Below are 16581 nucleotides of genomic sequence, written 5' to 3'. Positions count from 1 at the left end.
CCTGGCTAGTTTTGGTATTTTTAGTAGAGACAGGGTTTCACTATGTTGGCCAGGCTGGTCTTGAACTTCTGGTCTCATGTAATCTGCCCGCCTTGGCCTACCAAAGTGTTAGGATCACAGTCATGAGCCACCCTGGCTGACCCTAATGACTTCTTTTTTAAGAAGGTAAATAATTCTCATTGACTTAACTCATCCCTGAGATTTAGGTCCAGTCTAGCTGGGCCAACACAGTTACCGAATCAGACACAAGAAGATGGAATCGGTATCACAATCAGCCATTTAGAGAGGCTGCTCAGTGCTGGCATCAATCACCTTCTCTTCCCAGAAAAGTACAGATGTCTCCCTGGCTTTCTTACTAATAACCAGAAATATAGCAGTCCAAGCCCTGCACATATTTTGATCACTTGATAAAAATAGCAAATAGCATTCTATCTGTGACTCTCAGTTTATCTCATCCACTGAATGGATGGAAGAGAGAAAGGAATGCTACTAGAAATCCCATCTCAGCGGCACATGAACTCCAGGTAGGGGCCACCTGGTGAAAGAACAGCAGTAAGTGAAGTACCACACATAAGAGAAACATTGGAGAACAGAAAAGAACGTCTAGAGGAAGAACTGGTTTCACAAAATGCAAATAAAACATGTTCATTAATACTTATGTTTTATTTAAACATATTTTCAAATGCTTATAATTGTGGATTTTAGAAGGCTGTGCAAAAATCATGAATATTCTTAATCTGTCTAAACAGGCTTCTTTCCACCTCTCACTGTGATACTGAGCAGAACTCCCCAAAGAAAAATCATTTCTCAACTGTGAAACTAGGGAAGAATAACAAGATGTGATAGCACACTGCATTCTGATCTAAACTGAACTATTCTTCCATGATATTGGTCAAGTTTTCAAAAACACTTGCCTATACTTCAGGGTGAAAGATTCTCAAATCCTCTAACGAATGTTTGCCTCAGAACCATTGGAAAGAAAAGGTTTAGAATTAAAGATAGAGAACAACCTACCCACGGCTGCATTTGGCTCTCTTGAACATTAGATATTTTTCTGCAGGTAACATTACAGAACTACAATAAAAGTTATCACAACGCTTTACATCTAGTATTGAATGTGAAATAAGCACCCTCGAATGGCTGCATTGAGCCTGAAAGGGCACGGGCCCCACTGCCAGGTGGGTTAATCCTAGCAGACACTTCACCCAAAACGTTTCAGTGTGCATCCACCTGAGGCGAGCTCCTACACAACCACAACACTATTTACACACCTAACATTCCGCACACATTCAATTTCCCAGCTTCCCCCAAATATCCTTAAAATGACTTGTTCTGCACAATCCCATCACAAATCAAGTTTTTCACTTAGTTGTCAAGTTGCAACAGTATTCTTGAATAAAGCAGCGTCCATGTTTTGTTGGTGTTGAGACATTTACCTTTGTCACCAAAGCATTCAGGGCAGCTGCATTGTGGAATGTTTCATAGTCTGGACTGATTTTGTGGTTTCTTCATAACTAGATGAGGGTGAAATATTTTTAGCCATTGCATGTCACATCAGGAGACCTGTCATGTCAGCTCACCCCGCTGCGGGAGACACCTGCTTCTGCCTGCCAGGCTTCCTTTTGTGAAGATAACCTTTCCCACCGTAACTCGGAAGCAGGATGTGGGGCAGTAGCTCCTCAACCTTTCCCCCAATGGCTTTAGCACTTATAAAAAAATGTAAAAAAAATTACCAGGTGTCCATTTTCAAGGTAGAGGGCAGGGGAAGAATCTAATGAATTTTGCACAGCAACTGGATGGCAGAATCCCTGTAGACCCTGACAGCCCACCCCAACCCCAAACCTGACAACTGTGTCACCCAATCCTTTTCAACAGAACTTCTCATTTTTGTTTGTATATATTGCATATTTCCAAACTATCTAATTTACCTTCCACAGAAATTTCTCTTTTTATTATTCAAAGTTCATCAGATCATAGTAATTAACGATCATACCTCAGTGAATCTAGGGTAAAGCTGACTATGAGATGCATCAGGAGTTTCCATGCTCTGCAGAAAGGAAACGTCTTGCCAAGGACACATGACAAGCATCCCCGCACTGCCCACACTGACGGCAGTGACAACGTGCAGACACATATTTGTACCCGGAGTCAGTGAAATGTGGTGAATGATGCCATGTGTGCAAAGTGGTACAAACAGGTCAGGAAACAAACAGAGTGGACTCCCGGTGCCCATGTCCATCCCTAGTTGCTGCCCTGCCAACTTGGGCTGGCCTGCAGAGGATTCTCCCACAGCCTTGGCTGGGGGCTGCATGCCTAGCTGGCAGATCTGAGGCAGAGCAGGGTGGGTGACTAAAGGCCAGGCAGGAAAGGTCCTAGCTTCATAGAAGGTACCAAATAAAAAATTAAAACTCTCCATAAGAACCAAGACAAACATGTGTTTCTTGCAACAATTCAAAATATCTGGTAGCTAGTGAGATCCTGCTGACTGTCAAAGGTTGGAAACACATGAAGCCGCCAGGACTCCCATGTGGAGCTGGTGAGCACGTGAAAGGGTGCCCCCGCTTTAGAAAATGGCAATCTCATCAGGTTGAAGAGGTGCAGGCCCCACGCCTCAGCAACTACACCTCAGGACCACGTGGGCAGAGCACCGGTAGGTGTGCCCGGAGACGCGCCCAGGAATAGCTGCGGCTGCCTTTGCAGAACAGCCACACACCCGACGTCACCACAATCTCCAGCAATGGTGGAAGGACCGTGCACCCTGCAGCAGATGCACGTGGCAGGACACTCCACAGCAGCGAGCACAGGCGCCGGAGTGTGCATAGCACACACCTCTAAACATGGGAAGCGCACACCGAGAACCAGGAGCAAAGGAAGAGGGATGTGGTGGAAGCTCATGGACAGCTTGTTTACACACGCATCAAAAACAGGTGAAACACAGCTCATTGCTAAGAAAATGCTACATGGATAAAGTCACAAAGGAAACAAGGACATCATTTACAGAGGGGTCTGGTGTTAGCAACTCCTGGGAGAAGGTGGAAGGGAGGGAGGGAAGAGGCAGTGAAGAAGGTGAAGGGGGTAGAAAGAGGAAGTGGGCAGGATGATGGTCTGGGAAATGCTGTTCGGTTCAACCCAAAGGCGTCTTCCCTGTGAAGGGTTGAGCGGGGGCGGAGCTCGGTTACCCCAGTCGCCTCCCCTGCCCTGCCTGAGTGGTGTGGCTTGGTCACAGGGGCATCTCCCACGGGTCCGTGCCTCCTGAATGAGACACGGTCATTCCCCTCCAGTGGGGCCTCTGCAGGTGGGAGGCCCTCAGCAGGCGGGCAGCGATTGGAATGGAGCGGCCCAGCAAGTGCTCATACGACTCTGCCTCTACCTCCAGCCCTGGGCTCTGGGATGGAAACAGGGATAGAAAGACCATATGAAGCTGCTCCCCGATTTTCAGGAGCTCCCAGCCGAGGTCGTATTCATCCACACAGGCAACTGAAGGAATTGCCGCACTGCGCAGTTCACCTGCTGTGGAGACTGCCTCTCTGCATCCATGGGCCAGAATTCCCCATGCGGAAGGGCAGGCCAGGAAGGGCCCCCATCCCCGGCCCCTGGCTCAGAGAGGTGCCATCGCCTCCCAGGGCTTTTGACCAGATTCACCGGAGCTTGTGAAAGCCCTGGCAAACAGGCGGCCCTCAATCAGCAGAGCTGTTCTTGCGGCACTGGGGCTTAGTGAGACTCTCTCTGACTCAGAGAAAGGGTGCAGGGTGGTCGCTCTGTCCTCAGGGCCCCAAGCCCAGAATCTGAGTCTCTGGCTCGCTGGTTGAGACCTTGAACTCCCCCAGCTGCTTCCTCACCTAGGAGACTGGAAGACCCCACCAAGGCAGAGATGGGGAAGGGGGAGCAGGGCTGGAGCTGCGGGGCACCAGTCACTCCTGGCCCCAGGTCTCAGGAGCCACATAAGGAAAAGGAGACCTTCATCGTGGGCTAGGAAACCCCTGCCCAGGCAAGGGCATAGCTTTCTGTTTGGAAACTCGCAGAATCACAAGCCAAGTCATAGAAGGGTACGAGAGTCGTCGAGCCAAGTAAATCAGTGTCAGGTGACCATCGTCCTGCTACTGACCATCGCCTAAAAAACACGAGGGAGGCTTTAAGCAGACACGAGGAGAGAAAAGTGTCTTCTTTTCAATAACAGTAATGAAAGTAAATTCACCAAAAGATAGTACAGATGAGGATCAAATATAACAACATTCCTTGGTTGTAGAAAAGGAGGAATACGCTCGCATTGCCTGAAACTAACGACACGAATCCCTCATGGGAATCACAAGAGGAGGTGCTCGTGGGCGGTTATGATGATGATTGATTCAGGGGTTTGTAGGAAGGCTCTGCAGAGCACTGGACAGATGATTAAAAAGACAGGAGCCAAATATCTGGGCCGTGTGGTTTCTAAGGAGAGCGTGTCGGAGGTCGGAGGAGAAGAATGGGCGGAGGCTGAGCCCTGGTGCGAATTCGCCTCAGAGGTGCAGGCAGGTTTTGCTCACTTGAGAGCAGGGCGAGTTCTGCTTCTGAGGCCGGAAGTTGCACGAATGCCTATGAAAGGCCTTAAGACAGAAAACTCAAACTGCATATGCGTTTCTGCAGCAAGGCCAGTGGGGAGGAATTCATTGTTCTGAAGCAGGGGCGGAATTTTGGCGTGATTTGTGTTGATGGCCTCGGTGAGGAAGCAGGGTCAGCCCTGCTGAGCCAGGGTGTGTCCGTGACTATGCGTGTGACACCCAACAGCCTTGGACACTGCACGCAGAGGTCACAAGGCCTCCCAGGCCAAGCCCCAGAGACTCTTGCAGCTGCAGAGCTGGTCGCCACGTCACTCCGCTGCCTGCTGCTTTGTCCTTCTCCGGAGTTTCATGGACACTTCACTTTACGCAGATCCCACAGATGACATAGGACAGGGGCAGGACAGCATGGGGGGCGGGAGTCAGAGGCCACTTCAAAACCACACACTGAAAATTTTTTAGACAATGAGGCCGGACTACTTGACAAAAGTCATCTTCTATGTCAGGATGTCCCAGGACACCCTGGCAGGGCCAGCCCAGGGCTCAGGGAGTTGGGGGCACAGGTAACAATGATGACCTGTGGGATGGGAGGGCCAGGGTTCCCTATGCAGTTCCAGAGTGGCTTGTGGTGTTGAAGTTGGCAATTCTGACCTTCATCTGTGCAAGGGAAGCTTGAACTCTTCAAGTCTGAGAAACTTAAGGCCCCTAAACCTTCCGTATCCCTCAACATCATCGTTAGAGAGAGACTCTCTCTGGAACTCGTCCCTGCTCTGTACAAGACGCATGGGTCAGTGTGGGGTGCTCTGGGCAAAGGGCAGGCATGCTGGGGACCCGCCTGACATGTGACTGAGTACTTAGATACCCACCAACGACATCCACAGGCTGCCCAGAATTGCACATGCTGTGGCCTCAGTGACCCTTGGGAGGTGGGAAGCTCCCCACAACCCCCGCTTTTGTGGTGCTTCCATGGGGATCACTGAGTCATCAGCTGACTGTGCACATTGGAAAGGTGTTCAAAATGAAGCACTAATGAGCGTGAAGAAAAGCAAGTCACATAGGCTAAAAATATTAAGACAAAAATGCCATTTTCCAATTTCAGCCCTATTAATTAAAAACCAAAATTAAAACTGTATGGAATCGCTCATTATGTTTTTAAATTAAACACAGGCTGACAAAACTAATTGCACGTACGGTCTCCCCCAGCTGTTCCCTGCTGACCTCAGCGCCGTTCTGGAAGGCTCTGGGTGAGGGGGTGGCGGCGCAGGGGTGAGAGGGCCATCCTCAGGAAGACGATTGGCACAGGACAGAGCCAAGGCCACTCAGGGAGGATGGTTTTTACTTCACTACCCTGGAAAGAAAGTATTTGCTTCCTATTTTTTTCTTCTTTTCTGAACAGAGGCTGTAGCCGTAAATATGCATCTTATTGAACATCTCCTCTGTGCAAGGGCTAGCAGGTTATTAATAATTCCAGGGAATTATTAATTATAAATTACATTTATATTTTCTGGTCTATTTGCCTTATTTTAAAATTTTGACATATTAATAGTTTTCAGTATTTTAGTAAGTCAAATCAAATAGTCTCCTTTTTGTGAGATTTTCTTTCTAGTTTTTATATGCTTACAAAGCTCTTACTTTTCCTGAAATCAGTTAAATATTCAAGAGCATGTTCTTTTTTATAATGCAGGTATTTTTATTCGACTGACCCATCTGGAAATTGTTTTGGAGTACAATATGAAGTGAGGGACTTCCTTATCCATATTAATTTTCCCACACGTTTCATTGAATAGTACAGGTCTCTCGCATTTTTGGTGCTCCCTCTATAATACAGTAAATACTGAAAAACTATTTCAGGACACTTCACTCCAGTTCAATACCTCATTAACACGATTTTTTAAATTGCACTTTAGGTTCTGCGGTTCATGTGCAGATCATGCAGGGTTGTTGCATAGGTACATACATGGCAAGATGGTTTGCTGCCTCCATCCCCCCATCACCTGTATCTGGCATTTCTCCCCATGTTATCCCTCCCTACCCTCCCTGCCCCCCACTGTCCCACCCCTAGCTGACCCCCAACTGACCCCAATGTGTGATGCTCCCTCCCTGTGTCCATGTGTTCTCATTGTTCATCACCAGCCTATAAGTGAGAACATGCGGCGTTTGATTTTCTGTTCTTGTGTCAGTTTGCTGAGAATGATGGTTTCCAGATTCATCCATGTCCCTACAAAGGACACAAACTCATCATTTTTTATGGCTGTATAGTATTCCATGGTGTATATGTCTCATGTTCTCTTTGTCCAGTCTATCATTGATGGGCATTGGGTTGGTTCCAGGTCTTTGCTATTGTAAACAGTGCCGCGATAAACATATGTAACACGAATTCTTAATGGGGCTAGTGAGGATCCTTGCTTTGTTCCTGATTTAATGGGACAGAATTGAGTAAAGATAGGTATTATTGATCACATTATGAATATTTCCTTATTTTCACCTACTTAATATTTTAAAATCAGAAACCACCTAAAATTTTATCAATTTTTTTTTAATCTTTGAAGATTATTATAGGTGTTGAATTCTCTGTTTCATGTATGTTCATTTCACTGGCATTCTTTTTTCTGGGATATTGCCATTCTAAGGTTTGGCTGCCATTGTGGGGGCAGTCTTTTCAGGAAGGTAATTTAGCTATCAATCGGCAGACAGAGGACTCATTTGATGCAGGGGTGGTAAGAGATGGGCTGGCACAGGAGATAGAAAACTTACTCCAAGTTAGACACTTTAGGTATCTACTTTCTCTGGGGATGTACAACAGCTCTGCCTGCAAACCCAATGCCTATGTTACTGGGATGCAGCTTCGCATTTGGAAAGAGTCGCTTAGCATTATGAGGGTTATTTATGCTATGAACATGTTAGTTTGCACCAGCTCCAGGATAGAGATTCAGTATGAATGGGCACAGATTCAGATAAGAGTGTTGGGAGCACGTGAATTTGACTTGCGTGTCACAGACCTGGACTCTCTGGTTGAGCTTATAAACCCAATATTTCATCATAACCCAGTAAACCAAATTAACTATGATGGACTGAACTGCGTCCTCTCCAGATTCATATGATGAAGTCCTAACCTCTGGGGCTTAGACAGTGACTGTGTTTGGAGACAGGACCTCTAAAAGGGGGATTCCATTAAATGAGGCCTTGGAGTGGGTGCTCATCCGCTCTGACTGCTGTCCTTAGAAGGCGAGGAGTTCTGAATACACAGAGGCACCGGGGCCGCCTGTGTGCACAGAGGAAAGGCCATGTGAGGACAGGGAGGAGGCAAGCAAGAGAGCCACGGAGACACCAGCGCCGCCAAGACCTTGACCTTGGGCTTCACGCCCCCAGAACGGAGAGACACTAAGTGTCTGCTGTTTGAACTGCCCAGTCCACTTCCAAAAGGGCGAACCAATCCATCGTTAACACAAAACAAAGCTGTCTCAACTGTTTCTCTCATCAAAAATCAGAATTGAAAGGCGGCCAAGAAACAAAAAACCAATAGATAATCTTCCTACTCTATCACCCCAGAAGGCAAGGCTGAAAATCTTCACTCAGGACAGCTTTGCTGTATCCAAGAGCTATTAAATGCAAGGGGGAAAGAGAGCTCCCCGGAGGGAGCAGGAACACCCGGGAGTGACAATGGACTGAACCTCACAGCGCTCTGCAGCCTGCGCCAGCCCCCAGAACCCAGGCTTTGCACCCTGAAAAAGCACAAAGCACAGCCCACTTCTCTACCAAGAGAGGGTTCTTCACCACAGCCAAGGCGATCTTCAGGGAAGAAGCTGCTCTGTGCATGGCTGGATGGGAAAATGTGAACAGGCTCTTCCCTTCTTTGGGTCTTTGGTTTGTCCCTTCTCCAAAAGGAGTACCTTATTTTCCCCAACAGCGTGGCTTGCTGTGGAATAACTATTCCTACCATCCCTCCGAGAACTTGCAACAGGGGAAAACACCTGCTGGGAAGCTGCTGCCAGAGGCCACACCCTCTCCTGGAAGGGCCTTGGAGGAAGGAAGTTGAGGAGCAGGAGGGTCAGGGGTGACAGGAGCATGGAGAAAGTAACTTGTGGGACACAGACTTCGGTGCTGCACCCACCTGGAGCTGACAGTCAAGCCTCATTGGATACTAATGAGGGAGGATGTATGATGTCAGAAAGAGCATGAAGGTCAACGTCAAGACCTGAGTTTCGGTTCGAAATTGATTATCAGCTATGGGACTGCACAAACCACTTAAGACTTGTGATGTCTCTGTTTTATTATCTGTAAAGCAGGGCCACCTCTACCCATCTCATAGGTTTTCTGAAAGTTCAATCATGGTTGAAAGTGCTTTATAAACTTTAAGTGTCATACAGGAAATTTATCAGAAGCGTTAATAACTGAAGTGTCCACCTTGTTATGTGCACATCGCACGTAGTGTAGACCATTCTTTTCAGAATTCTACTTGCGCTTGATTTAATCTCTTGTGCTCTGTTCAGCTTCTGAGGCCATAACAAACATTACCCTGAAGTTTCTGTTTTCATTCCCATTGGTCCCCACTCTAAGTAAACTTTGGCAGCCAAAGGGCATCATCCCTCCTCCTGCGGAGCTCACAGCTGGGACGCTGCCCCGCGGGACTGAGAATAAACACTAAGTTTCTGGGTGGTAACTGTTGGTCACGGCCAATGTCAGCGCGCTCATTTATGGGGAGCATTTTCTTAGAACCACTCACTGAAATATACACTCAACACCACATGTGAGCTTTAGAAGATATTTTTAAAGGCATCAGGAGGATGAAACTGTGCCTGCCCCTAAGCCACGGAGGAATCCACATACACAAACATTTCTACAGACTCACACTCGTATTTCACTTCTGTGTGTTTACATGTTGTTTCTTGTAAGAATAGAGATTGCAAAGCTCTACTTAAAGAATATTGGATGGTAACATAAACAAATTATTAGGTAAACCACAGAGAATTGCAGAACTTTTGACCATTTTTTTAGCTCCAAAATTTCAGTTTTATACATTATATACTAAAAACTTACTGAGCAAGAAAATGGTCTATTATGTGGTATTTGCGAGAGATGATTCTAATAGACGGTGCCGGAAAAGGAAAGAAAGACGTTACAATGGATGAGGCCCCTGCTGGATTTGCGGTGCAGAGAGCCGGCTTTCCCCTCCTTAACCCAGAGTCCTCATGACCCCTTTGGGAACACGAGCTCCACTTGAAAGATTTGGAAGTTGAGGATAAGAGAAAACAAGTCAGGCCAGGCGTGGTGGCTCACACCTGTAACCCTAGCATTTTGGGAAACTGAGGCAAGAGGATCACTTGATCCCAGAAGTTGGAGACCAGCCTGGGCAAAATAATGAGACCCCATCTCTACAAAAAATAAAATTAGCTGGGCATGGCGGTGTGCACCTGTAGTCCCAGCTACTCAGGAGGCTGAGGCAGGAGGATCGCTTGAGCCCAGGAGTGTGAGGCCACAGAGTGAGATCCTGTCTCAAAAAGAAAGAAAAAATAAGACAAGTCATTTCACAGTTAGTAACTGTAAAGCCAGAATTCAGATTCTGATCTGATCTGAAAGCCAAAATTTCAGTAAAAAGTTGAAGACATTTGAACTAATGAGTCTGGGAAAGCTGTCAGGAAGAGGAGACTCTGGTCACAAAACCACTTGCGTCAAACTGACTTTACCATGTCCCTCATGGACCTGCTCTGCTTCCTGGGTCGGGGGCCTTATGCCTGGTATTCACCATCTCCAGCCCTCAGGGAAGCACCTGCCTCGTAGCTGGACCTCGGTCAGTGCTTCCCACAGAAGTGGACAGTGAAAGAACAGAGACGGCCACGGGCTCCATCCATGAGTTCCCCTCCATGAGAGCTCAGGGTGCCATGTTTTCTTTCCTCCCTCTGAAATGTGTGTTGTTTCTTTTTTCTTTTTTGAGATGGAGTCTTGCTCTGTCATCCAGGCTGGAATGGATGGGCATGATCTCAGCTCACTATAACCTCTACCTCCTGGGTTCAAGCGATTTTCCTGCCTCAGCCTCCTGGGTAGCTGGGATTATAGGCGCCCAGCAGCACACCCGGCTAATTTTATTGTATTTTTAGTAGAGATGAGGTTTCATTGTATCGACCAGGCTGGTCTTGAACTCCTGACCTCCAGTGATCTGCCCGCCTCTGCCTCCCAGAGTGCTGGGATTACAGGCATCCCATGTATTGTTTCTAATCAGCACATCCTTCCTACCTGACAGGGATACTATGGACAACAGAAAGCTACTCACCAAGGAGACTTCTTCAGGCTCTTCGAATGACAGGGCCACATACGTCATCAATGCATCTCTGTTCCCTACTCCATGTGGCCTAATTTGGGACATTCTCACCTTTGGGGAGCATTATGGCTTCAGCCATTAATATCCAGTTTGAGCTACCGGCTGCAGGTCAGAACCTTCATGATTTTATCTCAGTATTTAAGGAGAGGGAACTCTGTGGGGAAGGTTTCTGAATCCTACTTATTAAATGGTGCACTGCTTGGGCACTTTCACTATTAGAGTCTGCACATGGCCAAGGGCACCATCACCTCCCACAGTCCTGGTGGCCCTGTGTCTAGTGAGCCTCCATGTCCACCTACAAATCTCTCCAGAGCCAACCCTCCTCTTCCTCCCGCAGCCCTTCCCCAGCAGCCCCTGACCTGTCCCAGTGCAGCACAGCATTGCTGCCCTGTCCCTCTGACCCCCACCCCACACCCACCAGAACCACCCACGTGGAACCCTTTACTAGCTTTCCGTTCAGGAGATCCTTCAAAACCTGGTCCCCATCTTCCTCTCCAGAAGGAACGTGCCACCTTCTTTCTGGCTTCTGCTCTGGAGAGTCTGAATTCTCCCCAACAGAGGCTGACCTGTCTACATCCTGCCCCGGGGTCCATCTTGCTCCTCACTCCTTTCTTTGGAACCATCCCGTACCACGCAGCCACCTCCACGGCCAGGCTGTGCGCCAGCTCTCCCTGACGGAGCTTCTCTGTTCTCAGGTATTGCTGATCAGCCTGTCTTTCCTGCTAGATGAGACGCCTGCCTAGGGCAGCATGAGCTGCCTGCCTCGCCTCCCCTGACAGCGCCCCTCAGGCAGCAGCCCAGGATGGAGGGGGTGGGCAGAGAGGCCTGGGGCGTGAAATGCAGCCTCATTGGATCCCTTCGCTTTCCAGAATAAAGATTTCATGCCCCACATTGACAACTGTGGGCTTGAGACAGTGGTGTCCGCACACAAGCTTCCTTTCCAATTATTCCTCCATCCATTCCCCAAAACAGCAGTCATGACTTTTCATTCTTATATGCTGAAAATTTTACCAATCACAGGTTCTGGAATTTTGATGCCAGAAGACATCTGCCAAAGAACTCTGTCCTGGGGATCCTTGTTCTTCTTCTCAGACAGTCAGAGGGGTTCCCGCAATATTTTTAAAGTTTTAAAAGTCTCTTGTAAATTTCTTTCCCAAGATAAAACAAAAAAAGGTAGTTTTTCCTTGCTTTGGGCTAGAATTATATATCTACTTAACATCGTACAATTGGTTGACCTACTTTGACTAGAATTGGATGGGTAGTTATATGTCTGAATAATACAATTTGAAAAAAAGTTCCTTAAAAACATTTTATTTAAAATAGTTTGATATGAAAAATTTTCAAAACATGGGGCTGCAGGTGAAAAATGACAGAGATCATTAGAAGGCTGAAATCTACCAATTTCATCAAATGTCTTTACTTTGCATATGGAGAAACTGAGGCTCAGGGACACGGGCACATTTGAGCCCATCAGCGGCTGGAGTCCAGGCTCCTACCTTGTGGGCAGTGCCATCTGCACACCCTGTGGGGAACAGCAGCCGGCTGGCAGCAAGCTGGGACCCGTTCTCTAACGTGCCACTGCTCCCTGCTAAGTTCAATCCCTGCTAAAGCGAGGACCCAGGCCCTGAGTCACGGCCACAGGGATGTCCTGCCTGGCTTGTCTTACATGCTCTTCTGTGTCAAATATTCAGTTATGAAAAAAATAATTGAGCAAAAACACTGGAGATCGTGCCACTGCACTCCAGCCTGGGCAACAGAGCAAAACTCCGTCAAAAAAACACCCAAGACATTTGAGGACAGTGCTGGAGTGCAAGAGGTTGATTCTTGCCTGTGATACAGGTGGACAGCAACACTCCCTTGGGAAATCCATTCTCCCAACAGAATCTTCTGTGCCTCATGCAATCACATCCGCCCATACCACCAATGCCACAGGTCAGCCCTATGCACCCCCAGCCAGGTGCCCCCAGGATGGGGCCGACACCTCAACCCATTTGCACAATGTGCCTCCTATGGTGGTGTCGTGGCATTGACCAGGAAGCCATTGTGATTGGCACATCATCCCCACGGCCTGCACACCCAGTCCTGTTCCACTGAGCTCCAGGTCCATCGGAGCACCTGGCCACCTGGCTCACAGCACTGAGCAATACACATGAAAAATGAATAAAAAGACAGTTCTGCAATTTATTACCTAATTTGGCATAGCCAGCTTTATTTGAAATCGCTTCTGTTTTTAAAAAATTAATAGTAAGAATTCTAGATCACCTGCACTCATACAGGTAGAGTGCAAGTCACCAGAATGCTGAAAATAGTCATTTGTTAATGGGACAGTCAAGGAAGACAAGAAAGTACACACCTAAAAACATACCTATTTAGCACCAATTAAAGCAGTCTTCAGTCTCATAGCTGCCAGGGTGCTCTGGTTCTGCCTTCCAAACAGAACATCTGCAGGGCTCACGGACACAGAACGGTCCCGAAGATAGCAGCTCAGGTGAAAGAGCCTGAGATTTCTTCCTCAGGCACACACACCACAGTGTGACTTACGGGAGCACCCCGAGTTACCTAAGGGTGTCCCTAAATTGATATTAAGAATGCTAATAAAGGATGAACTGGGTCTCTCTGCAGCTGCCTCTGGTCTTTGTCTAGTGTGCTACGCCCAATGTCACCCAAACCCAAAGAAGGATTTGCAGCAGCAGCTGGCCAAAGCTGCCAGACAGGTCGGGCACGGTGACTCACACCTGTAATCCCAGCGCTTTGGGAGACTGAGGTGGGTGGATCACCTGAGGTCAGGAGTTCGAGACCAGCGTGAACAACAAGGAGAAACCCCGTGTCCACTAAAAATGCAAAATTAGCTGGGTGTGGTGCCGCGTGCCTGTAATCCCAGCTACTCGGGAGGCTGAAGCAGGAGAATCACTTGAACCCGGGAGGTGGAGGTTGTGGTGAACCAAGATTGCGTCACTGCACTCTAGCCTGGGCAACAAGAGTAAAACTCCATCTCAAAAAAATAAAAAAGCTACTGGACAAAGACAAATCTCCAGGAGCCCAGTCCCAGCCTCTCAGAGAAGACCCCCACCCATGTGACTTCCCCGTTTTTGTGGCGCGTGGTACAAAGAGTACAGGAAAGAACTCAAGGACAGCAGCCGGGGGACAGATGCAAACTGCTTTCAGAAACGTGTTCTCATAGGAAAGACTCCAGAGCTGGGGCAACCCTTGTGAGAACAACACCAGAGGCGTGGAGCTCATTGCTGAAGGTCGCCCAGCAAGCTGGAGACGGCCCTGGCCAAGCTTAGGTCACATGACAAGGAGACCCATGTGCGGAGCTTGTTCTGAACCTCCTTTTGGGGAGAAACCTGGTTGTTCCTAAGAAGGAAGCAGAGTGAGGATGAGAAGAGCAGCCTTCTCAGAGGCAGAGCTGGATCAGAACAAAGGGAAGCTCTGCTCAGCACGGCCCCCAGCTGCTTCCTGGGCAGGAAATTCAGAGGCGAAATTCAGTTTCTGAGAGGCTCAGGAGCCTGCCTCGATATTGTGATGATGAACCCGATTGTGTATTTATAGCTTAAATCAAGTGGAAAAGCCCACATCACCATAGGCTGCAATCTGAAGGAGCAGAGATTAGCAATCTAGAAATAGAAAAGTTACTGAAAGCCAATCTTCTCCCGGCTGATTGATCTGGAAATGATGGCAGAAAAAGCTGAACTCACTTCAGAAGCTGGTGTCTAAAACTGGAGACTCTCTCAGCAAGGCCTGCCTGGGTCACGGGGTCCACCCCATCTAGTGAGTGTTCTGCTGTGCATCAGAGAGAGAGGCATGACTGGCATCTTCCCAGCAAAGCAGGGGCCAAGGAGCGCCCTTAAAAGCAGTGGACAGTGTCTAGACCCATCCCTCTTCCTAGCACGGCAATAATAATGTTCCAGTAGCTGGGTGGTTAGTCAGGTGTCTGGATCCTGACATTTGACAGTTCTGTGAAAATGCTAGAAAGCGCCACTTCAAATGCTAATATGTGTTCTTTATAAAACAGAAGGATGATTTCACCAAAGAAGAGATACAAGTGACCAAGAAACATATGAAAAGATGCTCAATGCCAGTGTCACTCATCCTTAGGGGAATGCAAGGCACGGAGTTCCGGAGATCACAAGCAAATCAGCACCAGATATACCCTCTCACCTGCTGGGAGAGCTACTATCAAAACAGACAGACAGAGCATGAGTGCCAGCGAGGGTGTGGCACAATTCGGATTCTTGTTCACTGCTGGTGGAAATGTACAATGCTGCAGGAGCTCTGGAAAACAGTATGGCCATTCCTCAAAAAGTCACACATAGAATAAGCATATAATTTAGCAACTTCACTTCTGAGTATATACCCAAAAAGAATGGAAGGCGTAGCGTTGAAGAGATATTTGTCTGCTCATATTCATAGCAGCAGCATCCACAGTAGCCGGGTGCTGATTGGCCGAGGGACGGGTAGCACAGTGTGGTGTAGGCTCACAGGGGCAGGGACTATGACACACGCTGCAGTGTGGATGAACGTGGAGGACGTTCCGTGAAGTGAAATCAACTGGTCACAAAAAAGACAAATGCTGTATGATTCTGCTTACATGAGGTACCAAGAATACTCAAATTGTAGAGACAGAGAATGGAACGGTGGCACCAGAGGATGGGGATTGGGGAGAAAAAAGAGTTATTGCTTAAAGGATAGGTTTTGGTTTTGAGAGAGGCACAGAGTTCCGGAGATAGATGGTGGTGACGGAAGCACAGCAATGTGAGCGCACCTGACTGCACAGTTAAACACGGTTAAGATGGCAAACTTCACATCACATGATTTTACCTATAATTCAAAATACTTAAATGTTAGGATAAATGTAACCACAGTGTATGTGCATGATATATAACAGCATATAGTTACACATAATTATGTTGATAATTTTTTATCCTGTAGCCTATACTTATCAATTTACACAACAGAAAATGTACCCAGTGAAAGCTACTAATTTTTCTGCTATTTGGTTTTAACATGCTTGAACCATAAGCTCAAAACACCTACTGATTCCTTGCAGGGCCTGCATTTGTATAAAACTTAAATCCTTCTGATGTAGCCATAGACGGGACGTGCAGGCCAGATCGCATGTCATTCAGTTTTCACAATATCACAGGAAAGCAACTTCTCATAGATACCAGCCTTCAAACTTTCCATACCCAAGGAGCACCTGGGTGGGTCAGAGACTGACTGTGCTCCCCCACCCCCCGCAGTTGTGAAAACTCAGAATCACGAGCCAGAGAAGGTAACCGGGATGAACTGGGTAGAATCAGCCATTTTGGAGAGGGGATCCCATGTTAAACACTAGGCTAGGCGTCTTGAAGGAGATGATCAAGGAGGGACGATCTGAATAATGAGAAGCATGGCCCTCGGTGTCACAACGGGCCTTTCAAGGCAGTGCCTGCCGGACTCTGAAGTACAAAGATAGGATGGAGCTCACGCCTGCATCGCGGGTAGAAAGCAAAGACACAGGTGCCAGAGGAGAAGGGCGGAGCCCACACGCAGCGGGAGCTCACGATATGTTTAGGGATTGACGGGCACGTCTAAGAACAAAGTCTGCTCCACTAACACATTCAGCATGTGGGGTGGGGCCCAGGAAAGGCCGACGCAGGGCCCTGGGGAGCTGGAGTGGCACAGATGAGCAGGAGCGGGACCATGATGCCACTGAGCAATGCAAGTGAGGTTTGGACTCTCAGAGCC

General features: G+C 47.8%; 1 protein-coding gene and 1 long non-coding RNA gene across 5 annotated transcripts in view; both read right to left on the bottom strand.

Annotated features, from left to right (window-relative positions):
- The window catches only part of RPS6KA2 (ribosomal protein S6 kinase A2), a 447811-nt gene that overhangs the window by 234416 nt on the left and 196814 nt on the right, over window positions 1-16581 (bottom strand). The gene's annotated exons all lie outside the window — the stretch shown is intronic.
- On the bottom strand, window positions 154-6494 carry LOC116533464. Its single transcript, XR_004261306.1, has 2 exons — window positions 1596-6494; window positions 154-1563 (listed from the first exon to the last, which is right to left on the bottom strand). It is a non-coding gene; the product is annotated as an uncharacterized LOC116533464 (long non-coding RNA).

Source organism: Sapajus apella, unplaced genomic scaffold, assembly GCF_009761245.1.
Source record: "Sapajus apella isolate SASKATOON/1434 unplaced genomic scaffold, GSC_monkey_1.0 scaffold82, whole genome shotgun sequence".
Classification (NCBI taxonomy): Eukaryota; Metazoa; Chordata; class Mammalia; order Primates; family Cebidae; genus Sapajus; species Sapajus apella.
Note: the sequence above shows the minus strand (reverse complement) of the source record. Positions and strands in the feature narration are given on the sequence as shown.